Source organism: Leucopleurus acutus, assembly GCF_964270905.1.
Source record: "Leucopleurus acutus genome assembly, chromosome: 4".
In the NCBI taxonomy this organism is placed as follows: domain Eukaryota; kingdom Metazoa; phylum Chordata; class Mammalia; order Artiodactyla; family Delphinidae; genus Leucopleurus; species Leucopleurus acutus.
The window spans coordinates 62320592-62338678 of NC_139146.1; the positions used below are offsets into that span (position 1 = coordinate 62320592).

The following is an 18087-nucleotide window of genomic DNA, read 5'->3' on the forward strand; positions in this document are numbered from 1 at the left end:
GCAGCCTGGGTGTCGGTGATCAGAAGCCGAGCTCCGGGGTTTTCTGTTTGGGTGCGCCCCGCAGGCCAGCCCGGGCTCGGGGGCATCGGCGGTGGCGCTCCGGAGGCCCAGGCGCGGCGCGGGCAGCTCAGGTAAAGGGTTACGCGGACCCGGGAGGCTCGCCCGCCGGCCGGGCCACGTGACGCGCCGGCCCAATGAGTGCGCCGGGGCGGCCGTTGCGGGCGCGGCGGATCCCCGCGGCGCTGAGCCGCTGGAGTTTCCCGGCGCGGCCGCCCGAGGCCGGCGAAGCCATGGGCGCCGCGACCCCGCCGCCGCCGCCGCCGCCCGGCCCCAGGTAGGGACGTCTCCAGCCCCGCGCGCCGGGCCCCGCCGCGGGCAGCACAGGCGCTTGACTTCCGCGGAACTCGGGTTTCGCGGCATGGTTTCCCCCACTTCTCTCACGGGGCATTTTTATTTATTTCCTTTGCCGTGGGAAAAGAAAAAAAAGTGGGGTATGGGGAGGTGAGGCAGTTCTTAGTTTGCTTGCTTCGGGAAAGTCAGGCCATTCAACAGAGGCTCTGAAAGAGGCGAAATCCAGAATGGGGTGAGGTGGGGGGGACTTTTACAAACTCCCCCAAACTAAAGACCAAGACAGTTTGCAAAGCTTGGCATCTACTTGATGTGTGAAACACTCTTGTTTTTAAATATCTTATTAATGAACTTTCAATAGTGCCTGAGAACTTGAACTGGGAAAACTGCAAAAGATTTCCCCCTTATTTCTAAGTACCCCCTCCTTCCCCCATTTTTAAGCATGTGAATGTTTTTAAGTAAAACGGAAATGGAAGGTGACCGGCGCTGTCTCTTTGAAATGTCCTTGGGTCCCAGGATTTGCCCCCTTTGGGGCGCTGGCGATGAGTAGGGATTGAGGGGAGGCGCCAGTACTAGGAAGCAGCACGTGTTGAAGGAGGGTCCCAGGTGCAGCCGGTTAAATGGTCAGACACTGTTGGCTGAATATTTGATAATTAGGCAAGTATCTCCCAGGTCGATTACTTGGGTCTCAGTGACCTTGGCAGTCCAGATGAGGTGAGATTTTCACAAACCACCACTGAACAAATTTTCCAGTGATAAAGACAAAAATCAATGTTTTGTTTTGTTTTTCCTCAAGCACTGTAATTCACCTTAGAAACAAAACAAAAACTCCCTTTAGTAATTTAGTACATGTTGTTTTCCATTGCAGTATAGATGTTTGCCCAGTGAATTTAGAGGAAGTCAGTGTTCCATGAGGTGGTTCAAAGCATTAAAGAATAGGGTGTTTATTTTCTTCCTGTCACTGCGAGAGAGAGAATTACTGATGGCAGTTCTCACCATGGCTTGTAGGTGGTTGTAAACACGCTATTTTGGAAACACTTGAGAGTTGAATGAGAAAGATGGGGAAAGTGGTTGCTGCTTTTAAAGACAATAGGTTCTATATTTGCCACTTATTCTCACACTGAATCCTCCAGTTAACACTATTTTAAGAAGGAGACATGTTAAAGTCTTCTAAGGCTAAGCACCCAGGTCTGTAGAACATCCGAACAGTCATGAGGCAGATCACGGAAACAATAACCAAGCTCTGAAGGTAAAGTAGAGTTCTGGGGTTATTTGTATTTCTCTAATGTGTGAAGAGTCAGTTATAGGAAGCTGCCTTGATCACACAGGCCAAATGGAGCAGACACTGATACAGGAAGGCAAGGTTCGGCTTCTTTCTCTTCTTTGCTCTCTGTGTCCCTTCTGATCCTGTTCTTTGATTCAGTAAGCATGTGATAAGCTCCTATCTCATGGCATCTGTTCCCCGGGCCTGGTTATCAGAGGTTCTCAAGATTTAGATATGTAATGACATCTGAAGATCAAGGTGGCCAGTCTTAGCTATGTTCTAAGAGCATTTGCATATCTGGAATTTAAAACAAAACAATGACTTGCATGTCAACTAAACATGTTCCTTAGCCTAGAATGGAGCAATCCCCCCTGACTTTCCACCTAGTCCCTGTCTGAGCCTGGCAACATAACCAGGCTAAGCCCTGGCCAGAATCCAGTGTCAGCCCAAGGGCAGAGCAGGTAATGCCCTCCTTGCTCTGGGAACAGCCCTACCCTTGGTGCCGTGAGAGCCCATTTACTGTGCTTCCAGGAATGGACTCCAGTTTCCGAATAATTGAATACCAGCCTCTTGGTAGCTGGGTTTCCTCTACCTGGACTGTTTCAAATTCCCCTAGTTCCACAATTTTTTCAAACACCCAGAACCTTGGGATCTTTTAGGCTCTTGGTAAAATAGTACCTAGCTCCTGCCCTTTTTTTTTCTTTCTTTCTTTTTTTGGGGCATTCGATTGATTATTGGTTGCAGATAGACTTACTAGATATCTAGAAAAGAGGAGTTGATAGGCTCATCCTAGGGGAGAGGATAGACCTGAGCCCTCACCCATCTGCAGGTCAGCCAGGTCACCCCATTATAGCCTTCCTTAGTCTAGTTATCACCTGAATGCTATGTAAGAAAAGGAAATGAAAATGAAGTGTTTTATCTACTCTCACCCTTTTCACCTGAGAATATCATGGTCCCACAGAGATTGGAATCTTCAAAAGGACCATAGATCACCAAAATGACCCTATCCTAAAGCATGCTTATAACACACCCATCAGGTGAATATGTATCCTCAAGCAGAGACTTAAAAAAACTCAAAATACTGACTCAGTGTCATCAAGCATCTTAGAAAAGACTCTCCTGAGCTGCAGTAAATATCAATAGTATTAACATAAGGCAAGAGGAATATCATGTCTCCGATTTTACCGCAAGCAGTGAACTCTGTTCTATTCCGTGTACAATTGGCTTTCTAAAATTAAGTGGAACCCTGACCTGGCCAGGGTTTGTAGACATTTGATGAGGTGCTAGGGACACAGTCCTTGCCTTTGGGGGTCTTACAGTCCTCAGAGAAGACATTGGAGGATTTTAAGCAGAGCAGATCTGCGTTTTAGAAAGTTCACTCTGGCTGCAGTGAGCAGAATGAAATGGGGAAGATACAAGCAAGGCAGCTGCTAAGAAAATCCCCACTAGAGGGGAGAGAGAAGTGAATTGATTCAAAAGATACTTAGGCAAAGGTATTTAAGATACTAACTCAAAGAAAATATTAGGTGACTCAACTCTCTGAAAAGTTGACCTGTCATTTCAAAATATGTGTGTTCCAGGTAGATAACCAGAAGCGACGTTTCATTACAAGGCTGTCCCTACTGACTGTAGCTACTCTCGGGCCCCACGTAATTTGTTTCTATCACAGAAAAAAGTTTTTGATAAAGAATGAGGCTGGGGATTCCCTGGTGGCACAGTGGTTGAGAGTCCGCCTGCCGATGCAGGGGACGCAGGTTCGTGCCCTGGTCCGGGAAGATCCCACGTGCCGCGGAGCGGGTGGGCCCGTGAGCCATGGCCGCTGAACCTGCGCGTCCGGAGCCTGTGCACCGCAACGGGAGAGGCCACAACAGTGAGAGGCCCGCGTACCGCAAAAAACAAAAAAAAAAAAGAATGAGGCTGTTTTTTTATTCACACTTTCAACAACTTGGTGCTTCTTTATGCAGACTTAACTATATATATCTGAAGGCAAAGTTAAGATAAACTGTTGCCCTCAGATTGTACACACATTCTCTGATTTAGCTTAATTCCTCCCAGGAATAAAAACACCCTGACTTTTGATTGTGTAACAGTAATGGAAGTGGGCAGTGGAACAATCTTTTTTTTTTTTTCTAAGTTGGCCACAGTATGGCCTGCTGTATGTCACAGGGAAGACTGTATCGTATTTGCAGAGGGCACTGTTAGAGCATGTACTAGTGGTGTGTGAGAGGCACCAAATGCCCGTGAGAGAAGAAAAGCCACTCTAGTCACTGCCACGTGTATAGCTTTTTAATACAAATGTATTTGAATGTATTTGCAACTTACTTGTTTATTAGTTCCAGGGTCAATCACTGCATGAGAATTTTGAAACTTTTTAAATTTTGGTGTTAAATCTTTCTCCCCCCATTTGATAACTATATATCTTGGGTCATTAATGTGCAATAAATGCAGATTTGATTTGTACTTTATGGCTGTAAAACAGTGTCCTCCTTGTTTAGTGATCACACTGTGCAACCTCAGTCCTGCAGAATATTTATTGCAACTTAGAAATGAATAAAAGCAGTCTACCTGCACATGCAAAGAATTAAGAGCCACATAACTTCGATTCTGGCTAGAACTTACATGGCATTATTCATCTTTTGATTCCTAATGAGCTTGGCTATCTGGGTTCCTGGTCCGCAGCAAGGAGGTCCACCTTCTAAATTCAGAGCATGGCTGTTAGAATACGTGTGATACGTAGTCACAACCAACTGCTGAGCAGTGAAGGCAATACAGGGAGGGGTGTCTGTGATTACATCCTAAATCTATGAGAAAAGAAAAGTTGGGTTCAGAACTATCTGTTAACAAGGAAATAAGTATTGCCTTTTGGAAAAATGGATCCTCAGTCCTTTTTAGAGCTAGAAAAAACCTTAAAAGTCATTTAGTCTGACCACCTTAATTTACAGATAAGGAAACGGAGACTCAAAGAGGTTAAATGATGTTTCCAAGGTCATATGGCTGCCAACTGGAAAAGCTACTGGGACCAGAATCTATGAATCCCAATTTCCAGTTCAGCCATCTTCCTACTACTGACCAAAAAGTAGAAATTTTAATGGTATGGAAAATTCATTATCTGTTGCCGTTGTACCTTTTTCTCAGAATATTGTAATAGCCACTATTTATGGAGAAATTACTTACATATACACAGTGTCAGTTATCTATTGCTGTATAACAAACCACTCCATAACATAATGGCTTAAAACAACCACCATTTATTTAGTTTATGACTTTGTGCATCAGCAGTCTGGACCTGGTGAATCTACTGGTCTTGTCCAGGCTCCCTTATGTGTCTCTGGTCACCAAGGTGACTCTGCCTCTGGATGTTGGCTGACTGTTGGCTGAGTCCTCTGGGGAGCAGCTGGGCCTCATGCTTCCCATCACTGGGCAGGCTGCCCTGGGCCTGGGCACATGTTGGCTCAGCATGGTTGTGAACAGGAGCATGGGAGCAAGGCTCCTTGAGGCCTAGACTGCAATGGACACAAGTTGCTTCTCCTCCAATCTACTTATGAAGAAACAGACTCTACCTTTTGATGGGTGGAAGTGCAGAGCCTTTAGAGAATGGTATGGATTCAGGGAGGGGTGGAGAATTGTGGCCGTTTTTGCAATCTGCTGCATTGGCCGAGCACTTTATAGAACTTAACTAATTCTCATAACAACGCAAGAGATGAAGGCAGAATTTTACAGGTGAAGTAATTGAAACTCAGGCGTGTTAGTTCACATGAGGCAGGGGAATAGCTGGTGAGCAGTGGAACCAGCATTGGAACTCAGATCTGATCCAGGACTTCCCTGGTGGTGCAGTGGTTAAGAACCCCCCTGCCAATGCAGGGGACACGGGTTAGAGCCCTGGTCCGGGAGGATCCCACATGCCGCGGAACAGCTAAGCCCACGCACCACAACTAAGCTCGAGCCTGTGCTCTAGAGCCCGCGAGCCACAACTACTGAGCCCACGTGCCACAACTACTGAAGCCCGCACGGCCAGAGCCAGTGCTCCGCAACAAGAGAAGCCATGGCAATGAGAAGCCCGCACACCGCATCGAAGAGTAGCTCCCACTCGCCACAACTAGAGAAAGCCTGCCCCCAGCAGCAAAGACCCATCACAGACAAAAATAAATAAATAATTTATAAAACTATATTAAAAAAAAATGATCAGATCCAAAGCCCGTGTCTGTAACCATGATGCAGCTCTGCCTCTGTGCCTCTCTGTGTGATGCTGCAGGGGAGGATGGTATTATTAAAGTATCATAAGCTCAGAGTTTCATATGAACAAAATTAACTTTAAGAATCCTTTTTCTTGATTTATGTGCTAAAAGAAATCAAGCCAGTTAAGATTCAGAGTAAAGAGAAACTGGATTATCAGAGAAGCATAGTAGGGGACAAGGTGATGAGTTTAGGGGAGCCAAGGGAAAGACAGATTTGAAAAGGATAGCATCTATTTATAGTCAAAAGATCCTCCTATCACTTACATAAAATGGGTAATAGCCCCACTACACAGATGAAGATATTTGCCTGATAAAGATTGCATTCCAACCCATGTCTGTATGTCTCCAAAAAATTACCCCCTCCCCATTTTTTTCCCACTGAGCCAATAGGTTTTGCTACTCCAAGCGGGGTCCATGGGCCAGCAGCATGGTGGTCACCTGGGAGCTGGTTAGAATTGCAGTCTTGCCCCCACTTCGGATCTACTGAATCGGAATCTGCATTGTAACAAGATCCTCAGATGATTCATAAGCACAGTGAAGTCTGAGGAGCACTGCATTAAAGGGACCATGCGGGAAATGATTTGTAATAAGATGGGCTGGTGGAAGGGCATTGTAGGCAGAGAGAACAGCACGAGCAAAGGACCTGAGGCTGGAGTCTGGGCAGGTAAAGGAATTCCTGGACTAGAGGAGGGGGCATGTTTTTGGAGTAGAAGGAAATAGGGTGAGACTGATGGAATCGCTGTGGATCCTGAGGAAGTCTGCTTTTAGGAAGGCTGATCAGGCAGCACTGAGGATGGCCTGGAGAGCCTGGAGGCAGTGAACCCGGTTGTGAGGCATGCCGAGGGGAGGGCTCAGACTGAGGCAGGGATGGCGGAAATAGAGAAGAAAGGTCCAGTCTGGGAGACGTTTCAAAGCACATTCCACAGGGCTTGTTGCCAAATTGGATTCTAAGGAAAGAAAGAGAGGAAGTGAAGATGGTTCTAGACTGCCAAGTTCTGAATTGTGCTTCCCAAACTTCAGGTTGCGGCATTATCTTTGCATTCTTTTCTACGGAAAAAGAAGATACTTTTTGGTGGTAATGGTGGTTTGGGGGTTTTGTTTGTTTTCAGGCAGCTTTCCCCATTCCTTTGAATTGTGGCAGTTTTTCGCCTTTTACTAAGAGGCAGTTCACATGTTAAAGTTCCAAATCAGCGTGCCATGTAAATTTCATATAAATACATACATATATATATATATATATATATATACACATACACACACACACACACACACAGAGTGAGAGAATTTTTTGGCAGGCAATTAATTATAATGAAACAGTTCTTCATATAATTCTTCAGTTTATTCAACCTTCCCAAACTGTCCTGTGACATTTATATAGGTAGAATTATTTTGGCCCTTTCACAGTTAAAGATAGTGAGATTTAGCAATGTCACCCAGCCAAGGTTTGAACCGAAGTCTACTAACTCCAAGCCCAGTCTTCTATCCGCTGAAGCATTTCTGCAGGTTTTATATTTGGTCTTTGGAGGCAATTAGTCAGTCTGATCAGTTTTAAGTTTTGTTTTTTTAAAATTTTATTTAGTTTTTATATAGCAGGTTCTTATTAAGTTTGGGTTTATTTTTTCCCCCATATACACTGTGTCAAGCTCAGGAAGATGCTTGAAAGTTTATATTGTGACTTTGAAGTAACTGTTTCATGGAAACTTGAAAATGCCTCATAAAAACTGATTTCCTCCCCCGCCTGATTTTCTTATTTCATTGAATCCCTGTGTTGATTCTCATAGCAACAAACCACACTTTAGAGTTCAAAAGATACGAATTCTTTTGCTGCCTTTTCCTTTTATTTTTTTGAGTGATAAAAAGATTTTAATATTTTTCTAAATAAATTTTTAAGCCTGTTTCTTAAGCAACTAACCTGGAGCTTTTAAAATAATCTGTAGATTATAGAATCCCGACTTGGAAGGGGGCTTCACTGAGCCAAACACCTCATTTTATAAATTAAAAAACAGAGGTCTGGAGAGAGAAGGGGGCTTGTTCAAAGATACCCCACAAGTCAGAGGCAAAACTAGGGCTGGAAGCCTTGTTTCTAACCCCCAGTCCTCTACTCTTTGACTAAACTACTTCAAAGCAATTCCTTTCCCTATTGTTGTGTTTGCCAGCCTCTAATGGGCAGTGTGGGGAAGTTGGGAGAGCTCAAAGTCAAGATGACCTGGGTTTGAGTCCTGGTTTGCTAGCTATGTAGAATGGAACAAAATGCATTTACTGCTACCGTCATTTCTAAAGAGAATTGTAAAACGGAGTTAATTGACTATACAGTCGAGATTTAGTTTACAAAGTACAGTTTCTCTGCATTCTCTTTTAAACTTGATGGGACAGTTTTATGATCCTCACCGGGAGTTGGTTTTGATGAAGGAAGCCAAGTGTTCTAGGAGTGGATATGATACGAGCTTCAGAGAGACACTGCAACCCAGGCGGAGGTCCAGCTCCAGAAGACCGCAGATGGAGGCCTGATCCCTCCTCCACAAAATGAGTTCAGTCTCTATTACTGATGCAATGCTTTCTCTTTTCAAAGCTAAAAGACAAATGTTTCCTGATGCTGAAGCACAGGCGAAATTGTGACTCTGGGGAGGGATCCCCAAAACAAAGGAGTGTGTGGAAGAGTCACGGCCCACTAGCGTGGAGAGAGCTAGAGGATTGTTTTTGTAACACCCTGCCTACAGTCAAAGGTTTAATGGGGCAAAAGGAGTGTGACCTGTATGTAATCAAAAATAAAAACAAAAAGCTAAAGTAGCTTTAGAGAAAACAAAATTACTGAAATTACAACCCTGGACTGGCGATAGTTCTGTACGAGTTAACTAGACAAAGAAAAAGCAAAACAAGCAAACAAACGAAATCTCCAGAATTTGCCACCCCAGCACCTTGCAGGGCTCCACTGGCAGGTGTGACTGGGTGAGACACAGAACTCGTCAGAATCATCCTCTCAGTCACAGATGACTGTGTCCTATGCATGTTTGGTCCCATTACATGTCTTTACTCACTCTGTTTGCAGGTGCTTACCATCTGTTTAGTCTGTGGGAGCCCTTAAAAGAAACCAAGGGTGGTGGTGTACTTTCTTCCATCACTAAACCAGCCGGTCAACGGTGCTTCTCGAGTGAGTCTTCAGGAAGAAAAAACGTGACCTCTTTGGAGTCAGGCCTGGCTCTCCCAGAAGAGATGGGAATGAGGGCTAGACTCCCAACAGCTTTGAGTCCTGACTCTGCCATTTGTTACGGGACGTCAGATATTTCCCGAAACCTCCCTGGGTTTCAGCTTCTTATCTGTAAAGCTGCATGCGTCTGCACTTAGTAAATGCTTAATAAATCTGATTCTCAGCCTCCGTAGCCTTCAGTTTTCTCGAACGTAAAATGAGAGGTTTGGACCAGAGCAGCACTGTGGGGTACAGGATGCAAGGAAGGGTCGGGGTAGGGGAGGTGTGCAGTCAGCGCATTTCTCCTCCCAGCTCACCTCATCTTTACCTTGGATAAAAGCCACACGAAATACAACAGGAAACTTCAAAATTAAACACATGGGATGTCCCTGGAATTTCTAACTAGATATATAACTTTCCTTACTATGAAATGGTCTCCTTAAATATCTGTCCAAGGGTAGTTATAAATCCTCCCCGGACCTCAGACATGTAAAGAAGGTTGGGCTGAAATGTATTCCATGTTTGTGTTAGTGGGAAGTAGGGAGGATGCCAAGGACTTGACGTGTGGAAACAAAGTAAAAATGGAGTTCTTTGAGAAAGCAGAACTTATTTGCATAGTAAAATAATGCTGCTCTTAAGTGTTAAGATGAAAGGAAACTATGAAATATGCAGAAGTGAGTGATGAGGAAGGGGGCTCTCGTCTGGTCCTCCTGTCCATGAAGGGTTTTCAACAGAACGAAGTTGGCGTGTATAGTATTTAAAAGAAAGGGTCGGGCTTCCCTGGTGGCGCAGTGGTTGAGAGTCCACCTGCCGATGCAGGGGACACGGGTTCGTGCCCCGGTCCGGGAAGATCCCACGTGCCGCGGAGCAGCTGGGCCCGTGAGCCATGGCCGCTGAGCCTGCGCGTCCGGAGCCTGTGCTCCGTCCTCAACGGGAGAGGCCACAACAGTGAGGGGCCCGCGTACCGCAAAAAAATAAAAGAAAGGGCCATTGCTTCACCTTTGTATGTTATAATATTCTTCATCCTTCACTTTGTGAGTTGGATTGGATTGTGGTTGGATTTTTTAAAAAATATTGTAAAGCGTTTTCATCATGGAAGGCCCACCCCACTTAGTGAACCTAGTGCCATAAAAAGCTTTTTTTTTTTTTTAATACTGATGCTGTGGAGACTAAAATCTAAATGCTGTCTCTTGAACAAATGTCCACAGAGGCTGCGCCAGGCGGTGGGGACACAAAGGTGATTCGTACAGGCCTGGACACAGTCCCCGTAGGGCTCAGTGCAGTCAGTATGCGAACGTATCACCCTCCATTCCCATAGGGACCGCAGGGAGGGACACCCCGGCACTGTGGTGGGTGGGATGGGAGTGTGACCTGGACTGAGAGGCAGGAAGGGCCGTCCCGCCCAGCTGCAAAGGCTGAGAGCGATCTGACTGAGCAAAGGGGGTCGTCGGGTGCGAAGGCACAGCACGCACTCACAGGTCTCGGGGTGGCCGTGTTCTGGGAGGTGTCCTGAGCATGACGAGTACCAGGAGAGGTGGCAGAAGGTATATCGTGTGGGGTCTCGTAAGCTACGTGCTATAATCTGACCTCAGCCAATCTGATCCTTCTTACTGATGTAGGATTTTTTTGGTGGATGTTGAAACCTCCAGTATTTAGAGGTGGCTGAGGGTACAGGTCTCCTTCCCCACAGCCTCACACTTGGTCCCAAAGCTGATCTCAGGCCCAATCTAGCCTCACATTGTAACATTGATTAGTAAGCAGGAATCGAAATAATTGTGCAGCCTGTTTTGTAAGCTTGGTGAAGTCCCCCGTTGTGTTCTGTTCATTTCTCCAAGTAGATCTTTCATGGAAAGTTCATTAGAGGCAAATGGGTCACTCCTTTTTTTTTTACTGTATTCATTTTTTTTTCCACACACACTGTATTTTATTTTTACAAGAGATAAATAAACTGACACCACACATTGTAAATGGATGGGGACACTCCTCTTGAGGCAGGGTTCAGCTAACCTAAGGGTGTAATTGAGCAACAAGAACTAGACAAGGCATTTTTCACAAACATGTACCAGGAACCGCTGGGAAGGGCACAGGTACTGCATCACCACCGTGTACCATCTGGTGCAAGAGTGGGGTGCCTCGACGCTGTTTCTAGCTAATCCACACATCCTACACAAAACTGATTTTACCAAGGAAAAATAACTTCTAACATTTATTTGCTAATTAATCAAGTCCTTTTTGTTGATTGGAGGTAAGAAAGCTAACATACCTATAGAGACCACCTCTGGATTATAGCCTTCTGATGACATTCTTACTAACCATCTCTGAAGTGTGTATTCCTGAGTGGGATAACTAATTTAATCTACATCCTAGAGTGCAGATGAAAAACACACTCATCAATTCCAGACTGTCTATGCATTATAGACAATAGAACCATTATGAGGCAAGTGGTCTTTATCTGGGGAACAGAGAGAGGCTATTGAAGGTCATAAACTGGGAAATAAGATTTGCATCTCTGGCTGCAAGTTGGGAAACTGGAAGGAAGACATGGGGAGAGAGGAGACCAAGTAAGGGGCTGTTGCGTTAGATGTTGTTGAATCTCCACTTGAATCAGGTGGAGGTAATTCAACAGAGAGAAGTGGCTGGGTTCCTGAGATATTAGGTGAAATCACCAGGACCTGGTGGTGGATTGGAAGTGGGAAGTGAGGGAGGAGGTGCCAAGATTGAATTTTGGGGCTGAGTATACAAAGGAATTTTGTTGAAGTGTTGTTTGTGATCAAAAAGAAAAACAGTGTATCTGTTGTCAGTATACACTGGTTAAATGAAGTACACTTTATAGATACAATGCAGTACTCTGCACTGATGAAAAAAGAAATGAGATATATATGTGATGACATGGTGGAAAGATATCCAGGATACAATCTTAATTTTTTTAATTTGTTAAAGAAACATGCATTTAGTGTTCCATTTTAATACAGTTAGTAGTGATTATAATTGGCACTTAACATGGCAGTAGTAACATTATAATTAGCACTTATACTATCCAGAAGAAAAAATTCCTAGCAGTGGTTATCTGTGCGGCAGAGATTACCAGGGCCATGTGCAATCTATACTGTGGATTTTTGCAACTGAGAAATCAGATTTTGCAGAAAATGAGCAAACCACCCTACTTCTCTCATGAAAACTCCTGATCATTCTATCCCAACATGATTACTCCCTCGTTTGAACACACAGTCCACAGTCATTCCAGAATGTTAGATTCAAAAAGGGCCTTAGAGGTCATTTAGTTTAGTGCCTCCGTTTCACAGATGTGGAAATGGAGGCCCAGAGAGGTTAAGGGCTTAGCTGAAGTCATATAACCCTAAATTAGTCATAGGGCCAAGACTAGAACCCTGGGATTGTACCAACTCAGAGTCTGGAATTCTTTAGACTACAGCAAGGGAAGTCTCCTCTAGCAAGCGCTGTGTCTATGAATACCTTGGCTTTTATTGGACTGTCCAGTAAATAAATCTGTCTCCTGCCGTAAACGATGCGCTCAGACTCGGAGTGTGTTCAGCCTCATGTTCCACAGACTGTAAAGCACTCATTAAAGCACTCAATGGACTGTTTAGACTTCAGATCCTAGAGGCGGGACTAAAATTAGGGCAGGGGAAAGACTCCCACACTGGCACTCAACACAGAGCAAGCTGCCCGCCCGACCCCATCTCCCCCCTGCCCCACCCAGAGTAAGAATAGGCTCCCCGCTGCAATGCCTAATTGGTTATGCTGGGGAAATGGACTTTGGATTTAAGTAAGGGTCAACAATACACCGATATCCTGAAATTCCTGAAGGAAATGGTATGGTTCCTGAAGGATACTTTTCATTTGTTGATGAAGTTGTGATGATTTCTCACAGCTGTCTTCAGAATGCTCACTTCCTACAACTCTCATAGCCCCTTTTCACAGAGTGTGTTTTGGGGACTGTCTCTTATCTTAGAGGAACTCATCCCGATTTGGGGCCCAAGAGCAATGTTTCAGGTTGTTCACTCTCACATGGTGGTGGCCCAAAGAACTGAACACTTGCAGACGGCAGTTCACGGACAGAAAGGAGAATAGATGTCTACCTTGTCCTTAGACCTGGAGTTACCCAGGGGCGATTAGGGAGCCACGTGCCCCAGTCTGTTCAGGGCTATTTGGCTTTCCCACCTTTGGTACCCGGTTCTTTTCTCTTTCTCCCCTGAAGCTAATCAGAATACTTTTGTTTATACTGAACTACACCTGGCATCTGACGTTCATCACCTAAATGGGTCGCTATCTTTCGGAAACTCTTCTGCTCCCGTTTTGCAAATTTGGTGAGCTTGTTTCCATTGTTTTATTGCTTTATTTCAACTCAGTATTTTCCATATCTTAAACGTTGCCATTTTTCAAGTTACCATCTGTTTTAGTTTTTTAGACTCTACACACACACACATACGTTTATATAGAGCTTAGTTTTAAACTCTTTCAAACCACTTTTTCTTTCTCCTATTGCTAGTCTTGTGTGGGTTCACAATGCTTTAAGTATTTAAGGTATCCATATAATGCATTTGTACATTTCATCTTAAAATTGGGGAAAAGGAAAAATTGTTAAGAGTCACAACTGTGATGTACCTTTAAATTGTGTTAAGCAAGTTAGTATTTTGATGTAATGAAAGTAAGGATAAATTTAAAGTACTAATAATTATTTCCCCTTGGTCAACTATATGTCTGCCTTTCAGTAAGCTCACATTTTCCTTTTCACAAGTGCAGAAATTTAGCTTCCTGAATACTAGGAATACATGTAAAGGCTGAGAGTATAGGCAAGGGGAGAATGTATAACCTTCCACAGACCTCCACTGCAAATAGAACAGGAAGGAATGTGAGTGAACTCAACAGTTCTTAAGAGTCAGAAAATTCCAAGATGACAGGATAGCTGAGCCCTAGAGGGGTTATTAGCAATACATAACCCAACCGTGGACTGTGTGTGTGCCTTCAGAAATATCTGGAAAAAGTTACATTTCTCATTGTTCAACTATGGTCAGTCCAAGCCATCATCTATCTGCCAGTAATTTTGGTATGAGATACAGTTAGCCGAATCTTCTAGTAAAATGCAAAACACTTTGGATGAACACAGGATAGACTATTTGAAATCAGTCTTCCCTGAAAACTCAAGAATTCGTATTCCCCTTAACTTGCCCAAATAACCATGATAAAGCATTTTTATGCCACGTTCCCCATAACTTGCCTAAATGACTACGACAAAGTATTTTTATGCCAACACTGTGACACTGTGTATGCCTAAACATTTTAATTATTAACAGGGATAATAGCCTCTTTGGGAAATTAAAAGTTCCATGAAAGAATTAGAATCTAAGGGTCTGTAGGTATAATTAAGGGCTAGACCACGTAGATTCGCTAATGTCTCTTAATATCTATAATCAACAAACATTTGAGTGCTTTCCATGTTTTTTTTCTTTTGCTTTATAAAGGTTTGAAAGTAAAGAAATGTAAGACAAAAATTAACTACCTCACAATCAAAAGAGCAGAAATGTTTTCCTGCTAGAACTTCTCAGTTGCAACTGATTAAGGACTATTTATTCCTGATAAAAGTATAGAGGAAAGCCAAAGGAGAAAAGGATGCTGTGGCTTTAAATTTAGAGATATCTTATAATTGTCCTTGCAGTTTCTATTTCCATTTGTTTGCTTTGGGTGGGACATGGAAAAATATTTGCCTACTGTGTGGTGCTAATCTTCATGCATGTGTTCATGAATTTCCTGGGAAAGGTGGTAGGCAATTCATTGGTGATGACTTTTATTTTTAAATGTTTGCAAATGCATGAATTTCTGTCCTAAAAATCTGTAAGTTCAGGTTCATTTAGTATCATAAGAGAAGATGTCTCTGAGACACTCCAAAAGTGTGAAACTTTAGGAATTAAACATTGAGTTTTCTAGTTATATATTATCCCAGAAGCTACCTTAATTATGTGATCAGTATTTTCATCATAAATTGGTTATTAACAAAGTTCTGATGAACTCTAATAAATAACATTGTTTGGAAAATCTTAATTTACTTGTTAAAATAGTTTTTTGTTTTTTAATGTTTAGGTAGTATCTTTGGTTTCAGTGGCTTGGAGGCAAGCTATATTGTCGTTGTTGTTTTTCTTAAAGTAATGAAAATTCCAGTAGTGCAGAAATTCTTATTCAGTCAACAAATATGTATTGAGCATTTCCCATATGCCCGACCTACAGGGAAAATATAAATCAGCCTTCTTGCCACCCCACAGTGGACATTTTTTCACAAATGCAGAACTTTAATTTGCAAATAAAATTCTTGAATACTATACTCCTACACCATATACTTGGAATATAAATTCATTCATCATATTTATTGGACACTAACTCCATGCTAGGCTTTGAGCTGTGTGCTGACCAGGAAACAGACGCGAACAAATAGAGTCCCTGTCCCCATGTGGCTTATAATATCTGCTGGGAAAGAGGAACATTAAATAAGCATGTAAATAAAACTAGAATTTCAACTTGTTCAGCTAGGTGCAACAAAGAAAAAGTAAAAGGGACGTAGAACAGCTTTTATGGGATCTGCTTTAGGGGAAGGGGGAGGGTCCAGGGAAGGCTTTCAGAGAAAGTGATGTGTGCAAAGCAGAAGAATGAGGGAAAGTTAGCCAGGGAAAGAGGTGGAGAAAACTGGCTGTGTATATTTTTCTAAAGGCGGAGGGAGGCATAAGCCAGGAAACCCAGTTTGTAGTCTGAGAGCCACCAAGTAACTGCTCTTGAGCATGTCTTAATCTCTGGTCTCATCTGCTTTACCTGAGAAGTCAGAGTTCAATAGAAACCTTTAGATTCCTTCTGTAACCTGTTATCCATGTGAATCGCTACCTTATTGGGAAGGCCTCTGATGGCTCTGTTTGGGCCATTTCTGGAGCTGTCATCATCCCAGCCCAGATTCCTTCTGTTCCCGGGAACTGTGTGCTGAGTCCTTGCCAGGCTGGCTCAGGCTGGCCGGGTGGACCAGATTCAGGCAGTTCAGCTGGACTACCTCTACTTCCTGCCCTGCCTATACCCACACCTATCTCCCTCTGTATCAATCCTTTCCTCATTCCCTCCATTCTCAGAGGATAAGGTGTTCCTTTTCCTGTTCAAGGTCAGCATTTTAATGGGGACTCCTTTCCTTTTAGACCAGTACCCTGGCACACTGCCTCACCAGTTAATCCTGTCTCCATCCCAAATCTTCAAACTCTTAGCGCTCCAACCCTCCCCCACAAAAAGGAGTCAACTCTCTCCTCAGTAAACACACTCAAATCTTTTCTTTTATAATTAAAATACAGAACAAATGTCTGTTCCTTTGAGCCTTATTCTTCCACTTTTTAGCTATCTCTCCATCCCTCTGTCCCTCCCTCCCTCCTTCCCTCCCTCTCACTCTCTCTCACTCTCTCTCTGTGTTTCCCTTATTAAAATACTAAGTTAAGTTAAAAGGTCTTAAAGAATTCTGGGTTGTTGCTGCCTTTAACTGCAATTCCCATTTCTCACTTCTAGCTCACTCTTCATATGTCTCTCTTTGTTGTCTATGCACATCATGACATGACGATTTCGCTGATGGAATTTGCATCTTAAATTTAAATGTATGACCATCAAATCTAATGGTCCTATTTCATCCCCTTACTTTATAAACTTCCCTGCTGCATTTCAAACTACTGTTATTGATGATGCCTTCCTTATGGGAATTCTCTCTTTTCTTTGACTTCTGTTATACTATTACATTTCTCCCCCTCTGGTTCTTCATCTATTTCTGTGACCTTTCCCTATTCATCTGCCACCTGTTACCAAGTCTGAAGGGGGGTGTTGATGCAGAATCCATTTGCAGGTCCTCTGTACACCTGTGAGCAATGACTGTCATCAGGGAAGGGTGTACAGAGAATTCAGAATAGGATTAAACAGTGACTAGATTCACTGATTTGGGTGGGTTGGCAAGGCAGCCTGTGTGGGAGATGGAAGAATCAAAGAGGTCTTGAGAATTAGGTGACTAGTAATTGGAATCTTGGGGAGAGAAGTGAGAAGATGGTACCCATTGTCTGGTTTGGGTTCCATATTAAAACAAATTATTTCCTTACAAAACAATGTTTTAACCCTGGGAAGGTTTAGAATCAAGTACAAATGTGATGGACTATAAAACCCAAAGTATTTATATTTTTAGATAAGATTGTGGGAAAGTCTGTCTTTAATATTTTATTTTATTACTTTTTTAACATCTTTATTGGAGTACAATTGCTTTACAATGGTGTGTTAGTTTCTGCTTTATAACAAAGTGAATCAGCTGTAAATATACACATATCCCCATATCTCCTCCCTCTTGCGTCTCCCTCCCTCCCTCCCTCACTCCCTATCCCACCCCTCTAGGTGGTCACAAAACACGGAGCTGACCTCCCTGTGCTATGCGACTGTTTCCCACTAGCTATCTGTTTTACATTTGGTAGTGTATATAAGTCCATGCCACTCTCACTTCGTCCCAGCTTACCCTTCCCCCTCCCCGTGTCCTGAAGTCCATTCTCTACGTCTGCGTCTTCATTCCTGTCCTGCCCCTAGGTTCTTCAGAACCCTTTTTTTTTTTTTTAGATTCCATATATATGTGTTAGCATATGGTATTTGTTTTTCTCTTTCAGACTTACTTCACTCTGTATGACAGACTCTAGATCCATCCACCTCACTACAAATAACTCAGTTTCGTTTCTTTTTATGGCTTAGTAATATTCCACTGTATATATGTGCCACATCTTCTTTATCCATTCATCTGTCGATGGACACTCAGGTTGCTTCCATGTCCTGGTGATTGTAAATAGAGCTGCAATGAACATTGTGGTACATGACTCTTTTTGAATTATTGTTTTCTCTGGGTATATGCCCAGTAGTGGGATTGCTGGGTCGTATGGTTGTTCTATTTTTAGTGTTTTAAGGAATGTCCATACTGTTCTCCACAGTGGCTGTATCAATTTACATTTCCACCAATAGTGGAAGACGGTTCCCTTTTCTCCACACCCTCTCCAGCATTTATT

At 43.3% G+C, this 18087-nt stretch overlaps 1 protein-coding gene across 2 annotated transcripts in view; it reads left to right on the plus strand.

Annotated features, from left to right (window-relative positions):
* The first annotated feature begins 299 nt into the window (after positions 1-299).
* PGCKA1 (PDCD10 and GCKIII kinases associated 1) overlaps positions 300-18087 on the plus strand; it is an 82593-nt gene continuing 64805 nt past the window's right edge. For both annotated transcript variants that reach the window (XM_082838654.1, XM_082838652.1), the window contains exon 1: positions 300-334. The gene's annotated coding sequence lies outside the window, so the exon portion shown is untranslated. The remainder of the gene's footprint in view (positions 335-18087) is intronic.